The following is a 14,988-nucleotide window of genomic DNA, read 5'->3' on the forward strand; positions in this document are numbered from 1 at the left end:
CTAGTCCTTTTTGTCAGAGGAGTGATATGGAATTCGTTCAGGTATTCTCTCTCTGGCCCCCCTGTTCTCGTTCTTTCTTACCAGTGTTTGTCAGCTAAAGCTCTTGTTGCAAAAAAAAAAAAAAAGGTGGGGGGGGGGGGGGGGGGGGGAGGAAAACAAGGCTGAAGTGGCAGCTGCAGCTAATGGAGCTCAGCCTACGGCTATTGGAGTTAGGGGGTAAGTGGACTTTCAGTGGAACTAGGCAGGCTGTTATCTTGTCAGCTGGCTTGGGCTTCATGCTCGACTTGGTGCTATTTTCTGTGAAGAAAAAAGATTGTGTGTGGGTCCGAGCCTTCTTATTCTTTCCAATTTGGGCCTGCAGAATTTGGGGATTGTCCCATTGTCAAGGATAGTGTCTAAGCAGGGTCACAGATGGGGTTGTAGGAGCCTGACACATGTGCAACACGCAAATTCCTCTTGGCCCAGTGCAGTAGGGGTACAGAGCCTTCTGGGTGGGTGGCAAAAGGGTATCTTTGACCTTTCAGGACACAGAGGACTGACTGAACAAGGAGAGCTGGAAGCTTTGAGTTGGTCGGCTGACCATGAATGCAGAGTCGGCCGCCATGTGGTCATCCTCCCCAGCTGTGGTCCCCAAATTTTCTTCTTTGGGTTCCTTTGGTCCTTCGGTACTGGTCCCTAAGGGGGTGGGAGAATTCAAGTCCTCTCAGGACCTGGCTCCCCTGACGATATTTATGCCTGATTTCATGGTGATTATGCATCAGACTTTCTCCCAGGACAAGCAGGATTGTAGTCCTCACATATGGGTCACAACCCTGGATGGAGCCCTATCACGGAAAACTTTTCTGTCAAAAAAAAGCATGCCATAATCCCTGTGTCCACAGGGGTCTCCCTTCAGTCTCTTTTTTTCCACGATGCAGTTTGCCTCGCGTTCAGGAGCTCTGTGAGAGATTTCTCACAACTTTTCCTCACGGAAGCACTTGAAGTTGTACTTCAGAAATAATTTTTCCCTACACTGGTCTCCCTTCGCGTACATTTAATCGACGCTCGGTTAGTACTATGCCCTGTTTTCGGTCGGTTCCTGTCACCTCACTAACTGTTTCCCCGGGTTACCAACTGAATTGCAGCCTTCTTTCTTCTTATGTTTATCACCCTCGGTCAGCCCCACGATGCCTGCGAGTGTCCTTCCTGCAATCCTTCACCAGGTTTATGGGGACAAAAGGGATAGGGACGTCCACGGTTACTGTTGCCGCCAGGGCTGCCGTCAATGCCATCGATGCTCTCATCGATACCATCGGTTCCGCCATCGATTTCCTCGGTGCCACCATCAATGCCATCTATGCCCCCATCAATGCTGTCCATGCTGCCATCGATGCCCCCATCGATACTACCAAAGCACCTAAAATCAGTGCCCTTGACTAAACAAAACACTCCATACTTCAGGTTCTTAACCAAAGCCCAATGTAATCCTTGAGCGATAAACAGTGCCAGGATTAGTGAAGGCACGGTGACAGTCCGTCACCAATCGCCATCCAAGACAGCGAGGGCATCTACCTGGGCGCTGGGGAATGACCAGGCCGAGCACCATGGAAATCATAGTCACCAGCACAGTGACTGTCCGCCACCGACGCCATCCATGACATCGGTGGCATCTTACTCTGTGCTGAGGAATGACTGGGCCGAGCACCGAGGGAAACATAGCTATTGCCATCCTCTGTGCTAGAGAATGACCGGGCCGAGCTCCAAGGGATACGGCCAGCACAGACATGGTTCCACATTCGGTGCCGGAACTTATACCATACAGGCATCAATGTCCATTGAGCCAGTTGTGAAGTGGGCCCGGGTACACGAGTCCTGTGCTCCTCTGTACCCGAGGAGTTCTCCACCAACAACGGTGCCAGGTACTGAGCCACCACAAAATAATGTGGAAGTGCCAGTAACGTCTAGCCTGTCTCCTCTATAGCTGCGCTTCCATACCAGCTTACAGGGTGGAACCAGACGTTTATGTCCCTCAGGCTGTTCTTGATGCCTCCCGAAATCTACTAACACCGGAGCCATAGATATTCGCACCGCTATGGCACTGCCTCATTGCAATACCTACCAAGGGCAGCCTAAGTCATCGCCGCCGACTCGTCCTTCTGCGCCTCCACCATGAAGGACGATGGGCACTCTAATCGCGCTTCAACAACGATCTATCAAGACCTGGTCACTAAGACGGACCAGATGTTTTTGGAAGGTTCTAGGTCGTGTCATCTTCCAAGAATCATATTGGTATCACATATCGCTATTACCAGCTATGTTTGACACAACACCATGGAAACCTCTCTGCCACCAACTTGGGATTGCTTCGAGACGTCCTCCCGTTGTCAGCAACAGGACTCCATACTCGATAATACTCTGGCTTCCGGATCCTGATTACGGCCCGAAGTCCCAGATACACTAGCTGATCTGCCATGCACAAGTCCAGCAGACAGTACCTAAATTGCAAGCACACCTCGAGACCCAGCGACAGCTCGCTGTTTTCTTGCACGGCAGAGAGAGATGCGGGAAGGACTTTTACCGCTCACACTTCCACGTGAGACCACTGATATCTAGGTTACACCAGCTCCGCCAGTCGAGCAGGTTCCTGGACTTTCAACCTTGCCAGACATCAGAGCAGCCATCCCACTGAGAACCAGGGCTCAGGATGCCGTTCCCTGGATGCAACAAGGCGGGAGATTTTAATCCCGTTATTCTTTCTTTCGACAGTAAACAGGCGATCTCCGTCCATCCTGGACCTCAGAAATCTCAACAAATTTCTTCAGAAGGGAAAGTTCAGAATGGTGTCTCTCATCACCGTGCTTCCCTTACTACAATATGTGGGTTGCCTCTCTCTTCTGGTCTTTCTATGCGCTTCATAGTGAGTCAACAACATTTTCAATACCAAGTTCTGCCGTTCGCACTAGCTTCGACAACTTGTGTGTTTCACCAAATGCCTAGCAGTGACTACTGTTTCTTTACAGAGCAGAACAGCATTCACGCCTTTCCTTGCATGGACGACTAATTAGGACTAATAGGAGTCAATCCAAGCAAGGAGCTCTAAATTCTCCAAGACTCACTATAAATGTTCTCAATTTGGCTGGGATTTCTGATCAATTACCATAAATCCCATATGGAGTAGTTCTGGGCTCCACAGTCACAACGGACTTCCTGCCCAACAACTGCGCAGACATCCTGTTAGATTCTTCACATCTCTGCATGCATGCAACATAGCCTCAGCCCATCAATTCTTTCATTACTGGGCCATGGGGTTTTCACTATCCACGTCACTTATATGGCCAGACCAGCCATGAGTAAGATTCAGTGGATTTTCAATTTTCAGTGGCTCTAAGCTGTTCAACCGCTTTCGCCCCTGATCCTTCTTACCGATCCAGTACCAAATCCTTTGATGATCTTGGCCACGGTCGCATTCAACTGGGGTTTGAGAGCTTGAATCCACATTCTTCCAACCCAAGTTGCATCAATTCTGCTCCATGAAGAGTTTCAGATCAACTTCCTGGAGCTTCGAGCCATGGATTTTGCCCTTTATGCCTTAAAACACTACCTCTCACACAAACACTGGCTCCCAATAGAACAAAGAGTACAATTTAAAACACTATGCACAGTGCATAAACTAATAAATGACGAACAGGCTGACTGGCTAAACACCGCACTACGATTACATGTCCCGCAAAGAAATCTCAGATCGGCCAATAGAGCTCTACTAACCATACCCTCAGTCAAAACAGCAAAGTTGACCCAAGTCAGAGAGAGAGCACTATCCTTGGCAGGACCTTTACTATGGAACACATTACCCCTGGAATTAAGGGTAATGAAAGATTTAAAACTCTTCAAAAAAGGCTTAAAAACATGGCTCTTCAAAAAAGCATTTCACAGTGAGGTAGCTGAATAACTGAATAACAACACAAAAACAACTGAAAGTCACCAGTACAAAATGCAGAGTTGCATAATCTTATTACTTTTTCTCATACTTAAGTATATTTAAATGACAGTATAAACATATGATTGCGCTAACAATCATAACTGGTAACCACATCCACCCCCCATTTAGAATATATTATTGAACTATGTAACCGTATAATACTGGCACCTATTGGATAAGCTAGAAACCAAACATTTTTGTGCCTATCTGTAAACCGTTGTGATGGTGCTCTACTAAACGACGGTATAGAAAAGTTTTTAAATAAATAAAAATAAAAAACAATGTGGTATTCCAACACACAAGCACGCACAGGCTCTTATCTGTTCTGCCAGGAGGCCGCACAGTTCTAGCCCTGGGCCCTTGCCCACTCCATGCATCTAATAGGCATACCGAATGCAGTAGCAGACCTTCTCCATAGAAGTCTCCATCTTCACGAATGGGCTCTGAATCCATGTGTAGCGAGCAAAATTTTCTAGTGCTGAGGTCAACCAACCTTTGACCTCTGCGTCCGAATCGAACCACACAGTGGACAGATTCTACTCCCTACACATGCATTGAATTGCGTTCCATGGCTGCCTTTGCTCGCTCTGCAACAAAGGCCTCCTATATGCGTCTCTTTCGATACCACTCATAGCCAAAACTCTTGTGATGCTACAGCAGGATAGGTTTCCAATATTCTCATAACCATGTCCTGGCCTCGACAAGTATGCTCCCCATACTTCACAACCTATCACTCCAGTAACCAATTTGCCTTCCCACAGGTCAGTCTCATAACACAGACTCACTGATATTCTCAGGTATTTGTAGCCTCATGACAACATTCCACACGTAAATCTTACCATTCGAAATGGGCAAGATTTACCACATGGTGTGCATAAAAAGATATTAACCTCTTTTTTCTGCACCGCTCCCTCTCTCTTAGGCTATCTAGGATACCCCTCGGATTCTGGTCTCCAGACATCCTCCGCACGGGCACAGCTTAGTTCCATTTCAGCGTACCACCTGGGAGTAGGGGATGCCCGATTAACAGCTCAACCCCTTATGAGTCGGCTTATCATGAGTTCTCTACAGATTAAGCCTCCTCTACGATCACTGGTTACGGAATGGGGCCTACATGTAGTGCTTACAAGACTCGTACGTTCCCCATTCAAGCCTTTGCATTTCTATAACTTTAAAATTCTAAAACGGGAAATTCTTTTCCTCGTAGCCATCACTTCTGCTAAAAGGGTCAATGAGTTGCAAGCCCTTGTTGCATACTCACTCGAACCTAGGTTCCTCCGTGACCGAGTGGTCCTCCGTACTTGCCCTAATATTCTTCTTAAGGTAGACGCAGCCTCTCACCTTACTCAGATTATACTCTGCCCACTTTTTCCCAAGTCCTCTCTCTCACCAGGGTGAGAGGGTTTTCCACACCTTGGACTGTAAGCGTGCACTTGCATTCTATCTAGACCGCACTGCACTTCATGCAAAATACACCCAACTCTTTCCTCCTTTGACAAAGACAAGCTGCGAGTTCAAGTGAGCAAACAAACTCTCTCCAACTGACTAGCAGACTGTATCGAATTCTGCTATGAATAAGCAGACCTTCCTCTCCAGGGGTGAGTGAAGGCACATTCTGTAACAGCCATAACAACATCGGTACCACACTACCGTTCAGTACTAATTGCTGACATTTCCTAGGCTGCGACTTGTAGCTCTCTTCACACATTTGCAGCCCCCTATTGCTTAGATATGGAAGTCTGTCAAGACTTTGCCTTTGGCCAACCTGTCTTGAAAAGCTTTCTTCCACTATAATCCCCAACTCCTTCCACAACCACCTGCTGTGATTTCAGGCTGCCTCATCATTGCCAATAGCACCCCAATTATTGTGCCTGTGCACGAGTTATCTGCTATCGGCCTGTTGTAATACGAGTCAGCCTGTAGCTTGCTAATCACCCATATGTGAGGATTACCATCCTGCTTGTCTGGGAGAAAGCAGAGTTGCTTACCTGTAACAGATGTTCTCCCAGGACAGCAGGATGTAGTCCTCACGAAACCCACCTACCACCCTGCGGAGTTGGGTCCGCTAACGTTTATTTTATTTTTTCACTCACACTTTTTGCTACAAACGAGACTGAAGAGAGACCCCTGTGGACACAGGGATCATGGCAAGCTGTGCATGCTCAGTGCACTCAGTGTGCCAGTCAAAGCTTTCTAGAAACTTTGACAGAAAAGTTTTCCGTGATAGGGCTCCGTCCAGTGATGTCACCCATATGTGAGGACTACATCCTGCTGTCCTGGGAGAACACCTGTTACAGGTAAGCAACTCTGCTTTCTGCATCATGCAAAGGTCTGGTGGGAGAGAAACACTTGTGGCTCCCTGATCTTAAGCTGTTTCTGGCCCCTTATATCACCAAGGCTCTGTGGCCTAGGATGGAGACAGGTGCATTGGATTTGGCAATAGCAGCTGCCTCTCCAGAGTTGTGTATCTCCCTACCCTGCCCCTTTCCCAGATCTGTGGATGAAGAGGAATCGAATACAGAGTTTATCAAGGGGTTCATGGAGAATAGTGTTTGTTCTTTGGGGGAGAAAGGATTCTTGGCCACAGACTGTTCAAGGGGAAAAAGCCCACATCTTTAACATAGTGAGATCCTCCTTTATGTACCTCTGCCAGATCCAGCAACTATGCTACTACTTCAATCAGAATAATGGAAGATCTGCACAGATCGATGTTTTTTGTGATAAATTCTGTGAGTGGTGAGGAGTTGTTATCAAGGAGGCCAGGTGGGGCGTATATAAGGCAGATTTGTAAGTGAGTTGATTTAAAGAGGCCAATTTCTAGTTTGGGTATAGAGTTTGCAGTGTGCGAAGTAAGTTTGAGCTCTTTTTTAGCCACTAGTAGGAGCCGCCCTCCTCTTCTTTTCGGTCGAGGTATTGAGAATATGTCATAGCTGTGTAAGGGTAGTTGGTTAATGAGTACGGTGTCTGTTTCCTTAAGCCAAGTTTCAGTTAAAGCGAGTATGTCAGGGTTAGAGTCTAGAAGGATGTCGTTGAGGATAGGTATTTTTTTTAGATGGGATTGAGAGTTGCAGAGTAGGAGTGTGAAAGTAGTAAGGCCTAGAAACTGTGTGAGGGGGGAGAGCATGATGGGAAGTAGTGATCTGTGATGTAGCGTGTGTACTTTAGTAGGTGGCTTCCTAGGGTTAAGGGACCATTGGTTGATGATAGGGATTGGGAAAGTCTGCATGATGGCTATTGCAGGCAGGCTTGTGAAGAGAAACGGAATAGAAGGGAGTTAAGGATAACAGGAGAGGTGGTTAATGGACAGGGTAAAAGAATGTGATAAGAGCTGTGTGAGGATGGGAAGATTATGGAAGAGAATTGCAATGGGGGTGAGAGGAGTGAGAAGGGAGCGAGTGTAGGGGCTGGCTGGGGGGGTAAGGGGTAGGTGAGACCGTGTGGAGTAGGAGGAGCTGAGAGAGGGGGGGTAGGGTGGTAAGGGCGTGGTGGAGAGCGAAGGATGGGAATGGAGAGGCTGAAAGGAAGGCGCAAAGGGGTACGCTGGGGGACAGATTCCTGAGCACCTTGATTCCCCCCTTTTGCAAAAAAGGGACTGGCTATGCTCCGATGACCTTAAAGGATGCTTTCACCCATATCGAGATCTTCTCCGGTCACAGGAAGTCTCTCTGGTGGTGGGAAAACAGCATTTTCATTACCAGCTGTTGCTGTTCAGGCTTGCGTCTGACCCATGGATCTTCACAAAATGCATGGCTGTGGTGGCAGCACACTTCCTCAGACTGAGAGTGCATGTCTTTCCATACCTGGATGATTGGCTGGTCAAGAGCATGTCTCAGGCAGGGGCTGTCAGGTCTATGTGCTTGACCATTCGGGTGTTGATGTCACTAGGTTTCGTGCTCAACTACCCAAAATCCCATCTCAGCCCATCACCTCAATTGGACTTCATAGGAGCCCTGCTAGACATGTCGCAGGCCAAGGCCTTTCTTCCTTGCCAGAGGACCGTTGCCTTGGCGACCATTGCAGCAGAGGTTCAACAGAGCCAACAGGTGTCAGCCCAGCACATGTTGAGGCTGTTGGGACACATGGACGCAACTGTCCTTGTCACTCCCTTGGCAAGTTTATACATGCACAGAGCCCAATGAACCCTGAGTTCATAGTGGCACCTTACAGTCTCCAGCATTGCATCTGAGTCACCCCGTTTCTCCGGAACTCATTGTCCTGGTGGCAGGGGATTTCCTTTCAGAGTCTCTCTACTCAAATTGTGCTAACCATGGATGCATCTACCCTGGGGTGGGGAGCTCATGTAGAATGGCTCCGGTACCCAGGGTCTGTGGTCCTCTCAGGAACTTTCTTGTCAAATCAACTTCCTGGAGTTTATTTTATTTATTTATTTATTTAAAAACTTTTCTATACCGTCGCTAAGTTATATACCATTGCAACAGTTTACAAATAGGCACATAGACTAAGGTAATTAAATGTAGGATATCTTACATTCTAACAGGTGCCAATAAAGTTCGGTTACAATTTCATAAATAAAATCATTATTTGAGTAATGTTGGTCAAGTCCAGGTATATTATTGAGTTACTATCGCTTTGAAATATTACTTCTTAAATGTAGGATTGATTAAATTCATTCTCATCTGCATTACCTTGTACTTTCATTCTCTCTCTACCCTCCTCACTCTTTAGTGAAAGCTTTTTTAAAGAGCCATGTTTTTAGATTTTTCTTAAAAGTTTTGAGATTATTCTGTAATCTGAGTTCGGGTGGCATCGTGTTCCATAGTATGGGCCCAGCCAATGATAAAGCCCTTTCTCTCACTTGGGTTAATTTTGCTGACTTTACTGAAGGGATTGTTAGTAGTGCTTTGTTTGCTGAGCGGAGGTTTCTTTGTGGAACGTGTACTCATAAGGCTGTGTTTAGCCAGTCTGCTTCTTTATCATATATTAGTTTGTGTATGGTGCATAAGGCTTTGTATTTTATCCTGTATTCGATGGGTAACCAATGTAAGTCTGCTAGTTCAGGGTAATCAGATACACGCTATGGGCTTTCGGAGATTGGCTGTCTGACAACGTTATCCTGATCCAGACCGACAACCAGGTAGCCATGTGGTATGTCAACAAGCAGGGAGGTACAGGATTGTACCTCCTGTGTCAGGATCTGGTCATGGATCCTGTCCCACGGGATGTATCTGGCTGGGACAGGGGATGTGGTAGCAGACAGGCTGAATCAAGCTTTCAGCCCCCGCAAGTGGTCCCTGGACCAGGAGGTAGCGAATCGGTTTTTCGGCCTTTAGTGGAGCCCAGAAGTAGATCTGTTCACATCCCCCTGCAACAGGAAGTTGTCTTGGTTCTGTTCCCTGTACAGGTCAGACGACAAACCAGCCTCTAACGTCCTTGCCCATCATTAGGGCAAGGGTCTTCTGTGCGCATATCCTCCAATACCCTTAGTGGCGAAGCACTCTTGAAGCTTTGCAAGGACAGAGGGACTATGATCCTCTCAGACCCTCATTGGCCAAGACAGGTCTGGTTTCCACTCCTGCTGGAGTTGTCCTTCTGGAAACTGATAGTCTGGGGACTCCCAGATCTCATCACGTAAGATCAGGGCAAGCTGCAGCATCCTCCTCCTGGCCCTGTCGTTCACAGCCAGTATGTTGAGAGGTTAATTCTGCAGCTGCTTGATCTTTCAGAAGATGTGTCTCTGGTCCTGTAGCTTCTAGAAAGCCTACCACTAGAAAGTCCTATGGACTGAAGTGAAGGTGGTTTTCTGTGTGGTATGAGCAGAAGGCCCTAGATCCGTTCTCCTGCACCACACAAAAACTACTCTATTACCTTCTACACCTATCAGAGGCCAGGCCCATGTCTGTACAGCCTATAGTTGTACATTTCATGTGAGATCTGCTTCAATTGAAGCCTCCCGCTGTGTCTTGGGACCTCAAAGTGGTACTAACTCAGCTGATGAAAGCTCCTTTTGAGCTATTGTGAACCTGTGACAAGTACCTGACCTTGGAAGGTAATATTTTTGGTAGCGGTCACTTCAGTGCATAAGATCAGTGAGCTCCAGGCCTTAGTAACTTATCCACGTTATACTAAGTTTTATCATGACAGGGTGATCTTAAGTATGCACCCTAAGTTCCTGCCTAAGGTGATGGTTTTCCATCTTAATCAGTCAATTGCATGCCCATATTCTTTCCTTGCCCCCCTTTGTACCAAGGTGAATGAGCACTGCACAGCATTAGCCTTCTATCTGGAGCAAACAAAAGCCCATAGATCAGAGCTTTCCAAACTTTTCTTGTTGGTGACACGTTTTAGACAAACATAATTTCGTGACACGGTAATTCAATCTACTAGCAAACCAGAGGTTAAAGGTTAAACGAACGAAATATATTTTGACAATTTATGTATGTTTCCTTAAATATATATACATAATAAAACATTTCACGGCACAGCCTATCTTGTGAAAACCTTTCATTTATATTAAAAATATATAATAATCCAAGATTAATGTTATTGTTATAATTTATGAGTAACAATAATAAAACAAAGTTTTTGTGTTATTCAATTTACCTCTTTAATGAGATATATGAGCTTGATGGGATGAACACAGCTTTTGAATATTTGGTGTTAATAAAAAAGTCCAAAGGGTCTTCTGTGTAATTTTAAAAAGCTGGCCAGTTTCACACTATAAAATTATTTCATAGCCTCATTCAACTAATTCTATATGGCTATGAGAGTGAAGTCTGGAATTTATAGGAAGGGACAGAATGTCAATATAAATCCTGCACCTCCAGTTCTGTAACTCTGTGCATCCACTGAAATTCCCCCAAACAATGGAGCTTGGATGTTTCCCTTACAGCTCATCATACTAAAAGATATTTTCAAATTCTGGTGTCACCTCACAGTAACAGCAGCACAAATACCTTCCACTGCCAGGCACATTGTGAACTAACACAAAACCCCACAAAAAAGACACTCAAAATCTATACTGCAATCCCATTGTAACATAACAGTAATAATACCAAAGACTCAAACAACAATAACCCTACCTGTGAAAAAGCAAGGGTAAATATTACACTGGGTCCTAGAATACCAATACACCACCTACTGAGGAAACAAAACAAACCAGATTGCTATATATCCCTATACAGACACTACATGCTAGCAGAATCTCTCATCACGGTCACACACACAGAGCAGAGACAGACTCTCACCAATACAGAATACAAAATAAAGGAGCACAAATTAGACAAAAACTGAAATGAAAACTCCAAGAAGTCAGACTCTGTGTATTAACAATGGAAAAACAGAACCACCATTCCTCATAAAACAAATAAAATCAAGAAACATAAAGCATCAGTTATATTAGTAAAACCATAATAAAAGAATATTTTAAAACTACTGATAAATAGAATTTCTATTAATTAAAATCATATACATTTTTTACAATTTCCCAAACACCAATAAAATATTTCAAAACAGCACATATATCAAATAACACCCAATAATTAAAACTAATAAGGATTTTAAAAAGCCCCTGCTGTCCATACGTGGGAGCTCTTGATTTCCAGTCACCCTGATATTGTCAAGGATTAGGAGGTTATCCTCTCTCACACACATACTCACATGTCCATTCTCTCTCACACATACACTGTCCCATACATACACATTCATGCTCTTATACCCACCATAACCTCTTGCTCTCACAGACACTGACACACTCTCAGGCTCTAAGACACTCTCTCCCTCTCACACACACACACACCGCCCACACAAACTCTTACTCACCTGGATTTTCTCATACACACTCATGCTCTCACTCTCTCTGGCTCCCTCACATACACACAAGCACACACACCCAGGCAAGTTCCCAATCATTCTCACACAAACACACACACCCAGGCAAGCTCCCAGTCATTCTCACACACTGAAACTGACCCCCAGGCAGGCTCCCATTCATTTTCACACCACTCCCTCACCATCCCTCAGGCATGCACACATTCATTTTCACACACACAGACCCCCAGGCAGGCACCAATTCATTCTCACACACACACATACTCCACACACAGGTAGGCACCTATTCTCACACATACAAACCCCAGGCAGGCACCCATGCTTTCACGCACATACACCCCCAGGCAGACCCCCATTCATACATACACACACACTAAAGGCAGACCCCCTCTCTTTCTTTTGCCAGCAACCTCGGAACCTCACTCATTCCTCTGCTGCCACTGTCATTGATGCCGCATGGCTATTGGGAAAGCACTGATTGCTGCTACTGGCACTGAAGCCCATTCTGCTGCCTCCTCTGTGCCGGCCTCGTGGGTTTCCACTTCCTCCATGTTGATCTCGTACATTGTGAGATCCGCATAGAGAAAGTGCTACTCTTGCACATTACCAAAGATGACATGTGCCAATCAGTAAAAAGTAATTTTTTTTTTTTTTTACTTTTGCTGTCTGATCTTAGTTTTCTAATCGATTGGTCACAGGCTTTTTTGTTCACCTCCCCTTTCTTACTTTTTTGCCAATATTGTCTTTTTTTCTATTTCTTTTCTCCATCTATCTTCTTCCCTCCAACACACACACAGGCTCTCATTCTCACATGCTCTCTCTCATACAATCATTCATACACAGTCTCTTACTGGCACATGCTGTCTGACTCTCACACACCCAGGCTCTCTCTCTCTCCCACATGCTATCTTGCTCAAGCACAGGCTCTCACTGTCACATGCTGTCTCTCTCACACACACACAGGCTCTCACATGCTGTCTCTGCAAACATTCAGGTCCTCACTCCCGCACACAGTCTCTCAATTCATCTCATACATGCACACAATCTCTCAACTCATCTCATACACGCACACAATCTCTCAACTCATCTCATACACACACACAATCTGTCAACTCATCTCATACACACACTGTACGGGCCCTCACCCTCTCTCTTACCTCTGGGCCTCCCCTTCATGGGTCACTGCAGGATGGGCAGTGACCCTGATCTTCTCGGGCCAATCCGTGGTGGGGGCCCTGTTACCGGGCCTCCTCCTCAGCCCACTGTAACAACGCTGCTCCTCTTCTGCACGCGGCTGATGCTCCTCCTCCTTCCTGCCCGTGCGGCTCCGGCAACATTTTTCTTCCGGCGCCGCACAGGCAGGAAGGAGGAGGAGCACCTGCACGTTTAGAAGTGACCTTTTTCTTCGGGCCGCGGTCCCGTGCAGAGTATGTTGTACCCTCTAAACAACCCAAGGAACCTCGGCAATCCCCACCGATACCGTGAAGGGTACGGTCCCCCGTCCCCGTCCCCCCTCGGTTCCAGGGGCTATCCGATTCCACTGCCGCCGCCTCAAGCCATTCTGTCTTTGGCAGCCTTTGAGGAGTTGGAGAGGTGTGTGGGGCTGGCAGTCAGCTGGGCCCTGCAGGGCATTGAGCCTCTGGGTCCACTGGTATCTCCACTGCCGCAGGAGCCGGCTCCATTGGTGCTTGCACCTCTGGAGCAGGTGGACCTGCTGCTCAGTGTCTTACTGACATAGCAAGCCCCGATGCCTTGAGTCCTTTCTCTATCGAAGGGTGCATTGCCACTGCCTCCACTGGTTCCAATTCCAGTGAATGCTTCCTAGGAAGAGGAATGTGCATCGGGGTCGACGGCGCCCTGGCCGTACACGACACCCTGACCGGCGCTAGCCCTCCCGGAGCTTTCGGGGCTGGTGCTCTCAGAGCCATTGATTCTCCTGGTGCTGCTGATGCGCCCCCGGATTCCACCGGTGCCTTTGGTGCCTACTTCGGTCCCACCGATGTTCCTGAAGCCTTCCAGGTCTTGACTTAAGACTCCAGTGGGGTCTCCACCCCAAGTGTCTCCAGGGTTCCAAAGTGAGGAGGATGCCCCCTACGTTCCCTTGGAGGGGAGAGGCATCAGTTTCTTCCACAGATGAATATGAGGACTTGCCTTCTGAACCCTTTCCACAGGATGAGAGGCTTAAGTCCCCACCAGAGGATCTGACATTTGCTGGATTTGTAAAGGCCATGGCAAAGTCAGTGCCTTTCCAGCTCTTAACAGAGCAGAATTCTAGGCATAAAATGTTAGAGATCCTACAATTTATCGATGCTCCTAAAGAAGTAGTGGCCGTGCCTGTACACGATATTTTTTAAGGAGCTTGTTGGCCGGCTCTGGGAACATCCCATCTCCATCCCACCAGTGAACTGGAAGACCAATGCTGTCTATCTCATCCAGTCCACCACAGGTTTTGAACGCCGGCAACTCCCACACCAGTTGGTAGTGGTGGAATCGACCTTGAAGAAAGCAAAGAGGCTCCGGACTCATGCTTTTGCTCCCCCGGGTCATGAACACAGGGCTCTGGATGCTCTTGGACAGCGGGTATTCCAGGGCTCTATGTTGGCAGCCAGGATTGCCTGCTATCAACTTTATAAGGGCCAATACTCAGAAACATCTGGAAACAGGTCCACGATTTGGTGGAACATTTTCCACAACAGTTTCAGGATGATTTCCAGAAGGTAGTTCAACAGGGCCTGGATTTTGACAAACACTGAGTACACTCCACATATGTGTTTGAAACCGCAATGAGAGTTGCGGTGGCCGGCATTGGGGCTCATCGCATGGCCTGGCTTTGCTCTTCTGACCTCCATCCTGTAGTTCAGGATTGTCTGGCGGACCTCCCCTGTACAGGGGAGAGCCTCTTCGGGAACAATTAAAGAGGCTGTAGCACAGTGTGAAGGATTATCACTAAATCTTTCAGCAATTATCAGCCAGCACCTCTGACACCCAGCCCTCAGGTATTTTATTTATTTATTTATTTATTTATTTTATTTTTAATTTTTATATACCGAGGTTCTTATAGAGACTACAAATCACTCCGGTTTACATATAACGATAAACTGCCCAACAGAGATAAGGGGCTTTACATAGAACAGTGGCACATATGGAACAATATAACTGGATGACAATTTAACATAATGATAATAAATAATATAGTATAGTTTAACATTGTAATTAATAAAATTATGTAATATAATCTGTAT

The 14,988-nt window shown here is 46.5% G+C and overlaps 1 protein-coding gene across 2 annotated transcripts in view; it reads left to right on the top strand.

Moving 5' to 3' along the window:
* PHIP (pleckstrin homology domain interacting protein) overlaps positions 1 to 14,988 on the top strand; it is a 944,985-nt gene that overhangs the window by 680,591 nt on the left and 249,406 nt on the right. The gene's annotated exons all lie outside the window — the stretch shown is intronic.

The sequence above is a fragment of the Rhinatrema bivittatum genome, chromosome 3 (genome assembly GCF_901001135.1).
Source record: "Rhinatrema bivittatum chromosome 3, aRhiBiv1.1, whole genome shotgun sequence".
NCBI classification, from domain to species: domain Eukaryota; kingdom Metazoa; phylum Chordata; class Amphibia; order Gymnophiona; family Rhinatrematidae; genus Rhinatrema; species Rhinatrema bivittatum.